The sequence below is a fragment of the Myotis brandtii genome, unplaced genomic scaffold (assembly GCF_000412655.1).
Source record: "Myotis brandtii unplaced genomic scaffold, ASM41265v1 scaffold441, whole genome shotgun sequence".
Lineage (NCBI taxonomy): Eukaryota > Metazoa > Chordata > Mammalia > Chiroptera > Vespertilionidae > Myotis > Myotis brandtii.
In genome coordinates this window covers 3,953,832-3,965,278 of record NW_005366873.1, presented here as the reverse complement: position 1 = coordinate 3,965,278, position 11,447 = coordinate 3,953,832, and the positions used below count along the sequence as shown (strand labels likewise).

The 11,447-nt window shown below is 32.5% G+C and overlaps 1 protein-coding gene across 2 annotated transcripts in view; it reads left to right on the top strand.

Annotated features, from left to right (window-relative positions):
• SHOC2 (SHOC2 leucine-rich repeat scaffold protein) overlaps positions 1-11,447 on the top strand; it is a 62,501-nt gene that overhangs the window by 1,820 nt on the left and 49,234 nt on the right. The window contains exon 1 of one of the 2 annotated variants that reach the window (XM_005874539.2): positions 1,322-1,498. The exons of the other annotated variant lie outside the window; for it this stretch is intronic. The gene's annotated coding sequence lies outside the window, so the exon portion shown is untranslated. Of the gene's footprint in view, positions 1-1,321; positions 1,499-11,447 lie in introns of those variants that run through there. 2 annotated transcript variants of the gene reach the window in all.

Below are 11,447 nucleotides of genomic sequence, written 5' to 3'. Positions count from 1 at the left end.
AGCAGCGGGTTTGTGTTATTGTGTTCGTGTGGATTTACAAACAGGTGGAATGAATACGGATTTTTAAGCTTTCAGCCCCTTACAATTGCCGATTTGATTTTGTTTTCTGTTGCTTTGTATCATAATGGGGGTGATGAGAATAAAAGAGGAAGCAATGTTTTGCAACCTACCCAAAGAAATGTTTTCTAAGTCTCTGGGGATGCTGAAGCAAAAGTGGGTTGCAGATGTGGACTGTATAGTATTTGCCTTCATCCTAACTACCAGCAGTCTATAAGCTTATTTATATTTGTGCAGTTTTGTACATTTCTTAAATGTCAGCAGTTTCTAGTATCTACCCAGAGGGATTATTGTATCTAAAACTTATTTTTGTTATGTTTTTCAGAGTCCCAGGGTACACTTGTGTAACCAAGTATTTTTGTATCTAAATGAAGCATCAATACTGAAACATTATCTTTATTTTAAAGACCTCAGTTTATTAATGTACTAATCTCTAGACTTCCACGCCATAATCCTTCTAACTGTTACGTTGTATTTGAAGAAATTTAGCTATTGGGTACAATTTGTAACATTCACAAAGCTTACATTTATAGTTTGAATTTATCGTGTTAAGGTTTTTCTATGTGACAAGTGACAAGAATTTTGAGGAATGAAGTATGTAAATGACCATTCCTACCTATGGAACTTAGATTGACTATAAGCCTTTTAAATACTTGTTTGGACATAAGGTACAACGTACTTTTAATTCATTATGATTATACATTTGAAAAATAGACCACAGACAAATAAAGGCTTTGTCTAAGGTTTGTAACTTTAAAATGGCTTAAAAGTAATATAAAGCTCTAACGTAAAACTATAATAATCATTTTTTCAAATTTTATTGAGAAATAATTGACATACATCACTGTATAGGTTTAAAGCATATAGCATGCTGGTTTAGTTTATATATATTGTGAGATGATTACCATCACAGGTTTGGGTAACATCCATCTTCTCATATAGATATAACAAAAAGAAAAAAGAAAACAAGGAAATATTTCTCCTTGTGATGAGAACTCTTAGGGTTTGCTCTCAAGTTTCCTGTGTATCATACAGCGGTGTTAGCTGTCGTCATCATGTTGTACATTACATCCCTAGTACTTACTTATTGTGTAACTGGAGGTTTGTACCTTTTAACTACCTACCTTCCTCCTGTTCCCCTCCCCCATCCTCCTCCTCTGGTAACCACAAGTCTGATCTCTTTTTTTATGTTTTTTTGTTGTTGTTAGTATGTTTTGTGTGTTTTTTAGATACCATATCTAAGTGAGATCATACAGTATTTGTCTTTCTCTGACTTGTTTGCCTTCAAGGTCAATTCATGTCCCAAATGGTAGGAATTCCTCGTAAACTATATTCTTGAAATGCCAGTTTTGAGATATGGACGTTGCCTGTATCTAAGGTTCCTGCTTTTCCCCCCAAGATGTTTGTTCAGTTTTTGAAGAAACAACTACATTTATGTCAGGTTGGCATTTGTTTTCTGATCTCATTGTTAATATAGTTTTCAAGTGTTTAAAATTTTCTCTTATTTTTTTAAAAATGGTTTTGCATTAAAGAGTGTTATTAAGAGCTACATTAATAGCTTGTAGCTGGATAATTTTTTAGTTTTTAAACTACCATATTCAGAAATTTTATCAAAGCTGTGATTTGATAATTGTAGCAAGAGTTATATTAATATTTTGTGAACTACAACCCAGTCAGAAGTTTGAAACATTTCACTTTTCAAAAGAAACAGCAAAATTATAAATTCTTTTGTTAGACTTGCTGGAATTAATGCTTTTTAAACACTACTATTTCTTCAGTCTTGGAACAGGGCTTGTTCCACGTTCAGAGAGCCATAAACTGGAATTCTCTGTAAAGTACTCCCAAAGATGGTTTCTGAATAGCTGCTGGTATATTATTTTGCCTTGGCTTACCTGTGTGGATTATGGGGGAAGGGTGGATAAAATTGGAATTCTTTGTTATTTGGGCAGTTAATTATGGTCATATTGGTTTTGAAGATATGCTAAATTATCAATATCTGTAATGTAATTTAATATTTCTGTAGGACTTGTTCTTTAAACAATTTAAATTTTTAGATTTTTTTTTCTAGTAAGAAGATATTTAAAATATATAAAAATAATCTGTTGTGTTTTTGACTAGAAAATATACTCTAACCTGTATTTGCAGATAGGAGCATTGATATATTTTGGAGGTTGAAGATTAAATAAAAGAATATATCTTTATAATTCAATTTACTATATCATTCGTGTCTGAAAAAGCATAAAATCAATACTTATAACAACAAAACAAAGCCAAGTCCAATACATACGCCCCTCCAAAACAATAAAAAACAACCAAACAAGTTGACCCACAAGTCCTTTAGTGAGTCTGAGGTTTTTATAGCTTGGTTTTGATGGAAGTATTCTTGAAGTAGTTTATATTATAAGATATCAGTTAGGAGAGGAAATTTAGATATAAAATAAGCACTTGGACATTTCCTAGTAAGACTAGTAGGAAATTGGTAAATATTTTGTGAGTAGATGAATTAGATAGAAATTAGCTATAATACTTAAAATACATTAAGTATTTTTATGTGGTACTTGAGAAGTGAGTATTATAGGCATGAAATTAATATTTTTTGTTTATTGTTAGGCTTACGTTTTATGCATTATATTATGCATGGGCATTTTATAATTTAAGGCTAAATCTTTCATATATATGTATATGTCTCTGAATTTTACTTGTACACTGCATCAAATTTATGCCCTATAGATCTTTCTGGAAATATTTTCTCTCTTAATATAGTAGTTAAAATTTTGTATTTTTCTACCTCTCTGTCTACACTTTTAAAATCTGAAAAAATGTGTAAGTTACAAGGTGACCTCTGGTGTGCTTGAACTTGATATATTATAGAGTGTTCTGCAATATAATTGTCATCAGTGTAGGTTGAGAAGAAGATGCATAAGTCTGAGAAACTGATTTATGTTCTAAAATATGTAGTTGAATTATTTTAGGGTAAACTAATGTTTATTATACCTTTGTTGGGTATTTTCCCCTGGTTTGCAACTTTTTACCAAATCAAAATTTCTTACATGTGAAAAGCATATTCTAATGACAAAGGGCTCTTCAGCTTTTCAAATGTTGGCAACATATATGCTTTTTGAGAAAATAAGTTCCCATTATCAAGATTTAAAAGAACTAATTAGATTTCACACTATATATCTCATTGCAATTTCTCTATAAAGATCAGCACTGGTTGCAAAAAGTAGAGAATGCTGTTAAAAGGCAAAGGTTCTTTTGTCAGAAAGAATGAACATATTGCTTGAAGCTAAAACATTACAAGAGACCTTTAAAGGGTATAATTGGTCCCTACATGAAATGAACCTGAAAATCTTTTATGAAGTATTTGGCATGTCTGTCTTATAATATTCATAGCACTGTGAATACTCACAATTTAAGCACTTTATTTGTCCTCAAATGCTATTTATAAATTCTACAATTTTAATTTAGTAATTTTACAATTGAAAAAGATAGTTCTTTTTTCTTTTAGTTTTTCTAATGTCTTGGAGGTAAAGTGGAAATGGGTTCTTCTGACCCTGATAATGTCTTAGAATTTAGAGTGAATTTCATCAAATTTGAGCTTTCTCAGTTTTGTGTAATACAGTACTCCTTCCTGCTTTTAAGACTTTCACAGTTTTGCAAATAGTCTTTATGTTAACTTTCAAATTTTGTTCTATAAATATTTCTTACTAACTACAGTTTCATATTCACTAATGTCATAGACCATCTACTGACTGCCATGTATGGTTCACACTCTGAGGATGCAGAAATAAATATACTATGTTTCCTATGCTCAACAAGTTCAGTTTGTTGCATAAGTTGGACAAATCAGTAGTTGGTTTTAGAGTGACAGGTGCTTTGATAGCAGTATACACTGAAGATTTTAGATGAGTTAAGGCTCAGACTACATGCATAACCCGCATTGCTTACTGGAGGATTGGGCCTGAACTAAGTCTTGAGGAATAAGTAGGATAAATAGAGGTTAAAAAAAAGCATAGAAGTTGGAGACATTAATGTCCATTTGGAGAATTGCAGGTGAATAGCAATTTGGATTTCATGTGTGACCTAATATTTTAGGTGATACAGTAGGCTTTCATGAAAGCTCACATTTTTAGAGACTGTTATTTCTTGTGTGCCTAATTTAATTTGGGCCTTGAACTGTAAATCTGCATTAATGTTGGGGAACTGCTCAAAATTATTACTTAAAACAATAAAGTGTATATTTTATTAATATTTTAATTAAGTACAAAAGAGAAGATATTAGCCTGATATGAAATAATTCCCAGGCTTAGAACTCCAATTATGTTTCAAAATCGAAATTAAGTATCTTTTTCTCAGTATTTATGCATCATGTTAAGAGTAACAATTATGAATTTCTTTAAAGCTCATAGTAGGTTTTTACTATACATTTAAAATTTGCTGTTCTGAGAATTAAAAACAACTTCTTTGCAAACTGATTTAAAAACTAGTGGCCTGGTGCACGGATTTGTGCACATTGAAAGGAAATTAATTAGAAGAAAGCTTCGTGCGGTAATTACATTACTGCAAAAAAAATAGTATATATAACAGTATTATAAAATTAAAATACAAAACATTTTAATATCGCTATTCGCCCTTTCTCTATAATAGAAGAGATGAAAGAAAATTAGTAAAATGTATATGAAAATAATATATAAATTGATTAATAAATAAACAATAACAACATGATATAAAAACAAAGACATGATATAAAAATAACAAAAACATAAAAACATTGATAAAAACAATGATAAATTGATTAATAAATAAACAACAGCAACATGATATAACAACAACAAAGTGCCAATAGTTGGTCTTCAGATACATTCTGGCATCGCATGTGATTGGCGCCAGTGAGAGCTTTATATGTATCGTGCATGTGTGAGTCAATGTTTATTTTGAAATTGCCAGTGTGTGTCATATGTACTGGCTGGTCAGTCGATTGGACAGTTGGATGGACATGCGGTCGGTCACTTAGCCTTTTATATATATAGATGCCACTTTTTCAGCTAAGTAGATCAGACCGTATGATTAGTAGTTATATCTTGGTAGAAGTCTTTTTATGGTCTTACATGATTTAGAAGTTTTCTGAATTTGAATATTAAGTAATATTTCATATAGTATGATTTAATACTTTTTCAAGGGCACAGTGAGGCCTTCTTTGCCATCCCAAACTCCATTTCCCTCAAAGTGCAATAGTGCCATAGTTCCCATTTTAAAACATTCTCATATTGCTTTTCTTTTGGTTTTGATACTTCCATTTTCATTACAGAAATTTGAGAAATTTCTTTTTAAAATTCTCACATTTTACAGTTACATGTTATAACATCTCATTTATCTCAAGGTTATGTAATAGGAAACTAAAACTTTCTGATATCCTCTTGAATAAAACCAAATGTAATGTTCACCTGGCGAATCTAATCACCCTTCAAGCCTTCAGTTTTTCATCCTTGGGGAGGCCTTCTTTGATTCCCTAGTTAGATTTTTCTGTTAAAGGTCCCTTAGCATCTGCACTTTTTTTATTCCACTCATCATTTTTGTAATGATGTGTTTAATGTCTGTCTTTTTGCTATTCTCTAAGCTTTGTAATGAGCAGAGCCCCCCAAACAAACAGGCCACTAAAAAGGATAAAGAAGTGTCATTGCTCTTAAACACATTTCCTGCTTTTACAATCCCTCAGTACTCAATTCAGGGCTTTTTTGCTCTCTCATAATATGCAATTTTTAAAAGTTTGGTAACCAAATGTAAAAAGACCTGGGGTACTCCTAGAGGCCATAAGAGAGTTGAAAATAACAACAGAGGGAAAACAGTTAAAAGCAAATACAAAACTCTAAAAATAATGATCAGTTAAAGGCACCTTCGAGTTGTGATAAACACACTTAGAATCTTTCAAGACACCATTTGTTTTATATGTAGCTATGTTTTGTATTTCAGAAAGGTTTCTATCTAAAATGATACAATTAAAAATATTTAATCCTCACAGGAGGAGGTGGTTTTTTAAAAATTGATTTGAGAGAGAGAGAGAAAAAACAACAACATGGATGTGAAAGAGAAACATCTGCCTCCCCAGGGATTGAACCTACAACTCGGGCATGTTCTGGAAGCAAAACCCAAGGTGCTCCAACCAACTGAGCCTTACTGGCCAGGGGCCAGGGCTACAACTAACATTTTTTTAATGTGTTACACTTTTGTTATTGGAAAGATATGCTTAATGGGTGAAATACAGTAGGCACCATAAGTATTTGAGTAAAATTAAGTAGAAACAAATAATTATCTGATGATACAGAATCAATGCAGTATCATATTATGACCTTAAATTTGCAGAAGTAGCTTTTATACCAAACATGTGCTCTTTATTTATTTAGCTGTGAAATATGTAAAATTGAGTAACAACATGTTTTTTTTTCCAACAGTTTTGAATGAAAACATACCTGTTGCAATGATATGACAAAATGATATATTTCTGCAACCTCTATTCTGTTAAAGAGAATAAGCTTAATTTCTTGGCATTTCCTAGTAACCTAGACTGGAAAAATTAGATTGGGGGTCATAATTACTTTTTTGCTAGAAGTATATGCAGTGTAACAGATTGGGTGACCTGAAATAGATTATATTTAGTTTTGTTTCATGTATCTTCTAGGATAAAATTTCACTTTAGTTCTGGTTCAGATAAATTGCATTTTATCTTAATATTGTAATCTATTGAGTTCTATAAGGGTAAGTATGTAGAAGAGCTAATTTCTTATTTTGTTGCTAAAATAAATATTGGTTTACCATGTGTTAATTACAGTTTTAAACATAGAAATAGAACACATATATACTAGGTAGCTTAAAATAGTAAGGTTTTATTATTTAATCTTAAAGACATTTATTTCTGTACTTTGGAAGTAGTGATTTGGAATTCTTAATACTAGAAATATGTCCTAGTTTCAGAACACCCACTAAGCAACTGTGGGAACTCAGCATGCTAAATGGCTTGTAGTGCTGCAGTATTTTTTAATTTTCCCCACCTTCTGTTATATAATAGCTTATTGTAGTACACACTGAAGATGAGTGTTTGGGCCAAGAACAAAGTTTATTGAAGCCCCCAAATATGTGAGACTGTGTCAGGCTTTGTGTTGGGCTCTGAGGACCTAAAGATGATCCTATGTAATAAAAGGCTAATATGCAAATCGACCGAACAGCGGAACGACCGGTCACTATGACGTGCACTGACCACCAGGGGGCAGATGCTCAACACAGGAGCTGCCCCCTGGTGGTCAGTGCACTCACACAGGAGGAGCACCACTCAGCCAGAAGCCCTGAGCCTGACTCATGGCTGGCAAGCCCAGTGGCAGTGGTGGGAGCCTCTCCCGCCTCCACCGCAGCGCTAAGGATGTCCGACTGCTGGCTTAGGAGCGAGCCGGCAGTCGGACATCCCTCAAGGGCTTCCAGACTGTGAGAGGGCGCAGACCAGGCCGAGCCCCCCCACCCCCCAAGTGCACGAATTTCGTGCACCCGGCCTCTAGTCAAATATAATGATGGCCAGTGAGTGAATGGTATAAATTAGGTGATAATATTTTAGGTTACAAATAAGGCATAAAAAGCATTGTTTTGGGGCTTGAGAGAAATGACTTTAAAAATGGAATCACTATTTTTGAAACAAAATTTTAAATGCTATTAAAATTTAAAAAATAACTGATATCAACATTTCCATGATGATTGTGTACATGACTTAAAATTTTCAATGGAAATTATTTTAAACTTCTCTTCCAGAATGTTGAACAACATTATGCTAGTCTATGAGAACCAGCTACTGAAACTGTTTGAAAACTAATTATAAAGAGTGAACTCTACTGCCTGGTTGGAGTGGCTTAGTTGGTTGAGCATCATCCCTTGCACCAAAAGGTTGCATGTTCGATTCCTGGTCAGGGCACATGTCTGGGTTGTGGGTTTGTTTCCTGGTCAGGGGCAACCAATCCTTGTTTCTCTCTCTCTCCCTCCTCCTACCCTTCCTCTCTTTCTAAGTTTGTTCTCAGGTGAGGATTAAAATAAAATAATGAAGTCTGTTAATTTATATGCATTGTTCAGGAAACTATGTTTGTAAAGGCATTTGATAAAACAAACTTCTGTCAGCTTATTTTGTTAATGAAAAAAAGGGACTGAGTTGATCCACACTAATTGTAATACCTACAAATGAATATTACAGTTAAATGTTTCAGTTTAAGGATTTTCATGATATGAAAAAGGAAAGACTTAAGCTTTAAAAGTCAGCTATGTAATTCTTGTAAAGTTAGTTCTGAGAGCAATGCCTTAATTCAAGACTAATTATTCACATACAAAAACATAAAAAATCTATGGCCTTTTCTCAACTGGATCTCAATTATACCTGATAGTTTCTTATATATGGGTATACTAGTATATAAGTAATAATCGATATAATAAGGGTCCTGTGGTAAGATCTTGGAAGATCTTTTGTTTCATCGAAGAAAGTTGAAATTAAATTTAGTATACTTGAAGTTTTGCTATATTATACTCAAAATCTTTGAAAATTGATAATCCACAATAGTAGGTTCATGTCCTAAAAATAAAAACAACTTGTTAATTAGCCCATCTCTTTCCTGACTATACTATCCAGTTTTTTAAACTAACAATTTGATAATATTTGAATTGCTTCTGAGAGGAATTTAAATTAAGTATTGACAAATAATGTTTTTTCTTTCTGGCATGTTTTAAGTAATATATTACTTGCTACCTACAAATTATGATCTATATTTTTGTGATGTAAGAATTTTTTTTTACATCAAAGCTTCTATAAACTGTGGGAATCATATTTTGAGATTATAGTAATAAAATAGTAATAAGTTGGGAACTGATTGGGTTTAATGTGTTAAATTACAAAATAATAAAATGTCCTTTATGGATATTAAAAAATATAAGCAAGGCCTGCCTTTCTTTATTTTGAGTAGTTTTTAAAGGGAGAAATTCTTTATTGATCTTAGTTAAATTGGGCCTGGCTGCTCAATGTATTTCTTTTGATCTTATATGAGAAAGATTTTTGCTATGGGATATTTAAAAAATTAATACAGAGATAAATGAGAGATATTTTTAAAGCCCCAAATGTATTCTGTAAATCCTGTTTAACAACTGTCAAGGATAAGTAGATAAATAAAATAATTACTTGAGCATATGGTCTTCATCTAAATAGTTTCAAGACGTGAAAAAGGCTATTTGTTTTACAGTAATGGGAACTTATTAAATACTGATTCTTAAATGTAAAATACCTACCTTGAGACCACACACTCTTCTAATCTTGTTACATACAGTACATTTATTTTTGTTTATGTTTTTCTGACAGTTTCTGATAAATAGTTTATAGAGTAAGTAATGGAAAGGATTTATAATCAGATAAGACCTAGTAAAGGAATGTGCGGTTTATACTAACAAAAATGAAACAGTTAAATGTAATCAACTTAATTTTTAGCATAAAATCATTTTTTTAATTGAAAATACTTTATTGAGCATTACAGTCATCTTAGTGTTAATAACCTAAGATAGCAATTACATTTTATCTCTTGCTTTACACTGATAATTAAGTAACCAACTTATTGGTTTATTGCTAGTTTGCCCCTGATAAATGAAGAGTAAAGTATATTTTGGGAATACTTAGGGTCGTGTTTGACATGTTTTGAATTCCTTGGCAAGAAAAGCAATTTAAGCAATATTCAGAGGTAAATCTTTTGGGGGAGTGTTTGTGTGGCATAAGTTTTTCAGACAATGTTTGGTCAAGGATATTTGATGTTTACTGTCATATCTTAAGTTATATTGAGACATTTAAATCCCCCCTACAAAACCTCTGCCTTTTATTTTGATAACTTTGTTGGAGAATCTTGCAATTTACATATAGGTGAGTTGAAGTGTTGTACAAGAGAGCTGTAATCCCATTATGGCTTATGTTGTGGGTTGGGTAAACAAGAATTTTCAGTTCTTTGCTCAAAACTTGTTTGCCCAGAATCAAAATTATGTAAGTTTTATTTTTTTCTCATAAGAAGGAACACAGATTTCCTGAAAAGCTCTCATGTATTTGCTCTTGTATAAAATAAGTTAACCATGTCTTCTCCATGTCCATCCAAACTATTTCATCTTGCCTCCTCAGCAAAGGGAAAAATAAGGTGAATGAATTTGAAGGTGCTATGAGTTGTTCACAGACAGCTATTTCTTTAGCCTTCATGAAAACTACTCTTACCTCAGGTTCACTCATACTGCCTAAGAATGTGGTTTTTATTTTTTTAATTTCTCTATGATCAATAATGTTCCCTTAAGCATGTTAATTTGGGGTGCTTTCTTAATCTTAGGTCTTCCAGTTTTGAGGATTCCTTTTTTAACTCCTGAACAACAAAAATATATAGCTTGATGTGATTTGGAGGGTAGACAGTTTATTTTGGTCCTTAAGCTACTTAATAGAATAAGGAGTGCTTCAGATCTTATAAAAAAGGAAAGTACAAGTGAAATCTTGCCATTTTTAGGTATTCATATCAAAATCAGAGTGATTTCTAGTTAATTTTAAGTGGAATATAGGGAAACTATGCATGAGGCAACTGTGTGTGTGTGTGTGTGTGTGTGTGTTTGTTTTTTTTTTTTTTTTTTTTTTTTTTTTTTTGTTAATCCTCACTCAAAGATGGGTTTCCATTGATTTTTTTAGAGAGAGTGGAAGGGAGGGGAAGAGATAGAGAAACAACCAATTGGTTGCCTCCTGCATGCGTATCCTGACCAGGGCCGGGGGTTGAGCCCTTGACCTGAATTAAACCCAGGACCCTTCAGTCTGAGGCCAATGCTCTATCCAGTGAGCCAAACCAGCTAGGGTGAGAAAACATTTTTATCTGTTTATTGTTCAGTTATCTTCATTCAGCAAGTGTTTATTGAGTACTTACTGTATGCTTAATAAAAAGTTCATGATATCTTTTAATTTGTAGAGCACTTTATAGAGTAAAAATTGTTTCTTTATGTAAGGAGCCTGTCATCTAGTAGGGCAGATAAAGCCAAGTTAACATATATTTATAATTCTTTTAGTAAATATAACTGCTATTATGTGTTAGGCATTATTTCTAAGTACTAGGATACAACTGTGAAAAAGAAGGGTCCCTATTTTCCATTACTTTAAATGAAGGAGTCAGACAACTAACCTAGTAAGTATAATCCAGTGTGATGCATGTTCTGATAAGGGGTAGTTTTAAGTGGAGGACGGGATATTCAGAAATGTTTCTGAGTAATCAAGAAAGGCTTCCCAGACCTCTGAGCTGAGATCTGAAGAATACAAGAATTTGATCAGTGAAGAACTGTAAACCAATGTTTCTGACAGAAGAGAATAGCTTGTA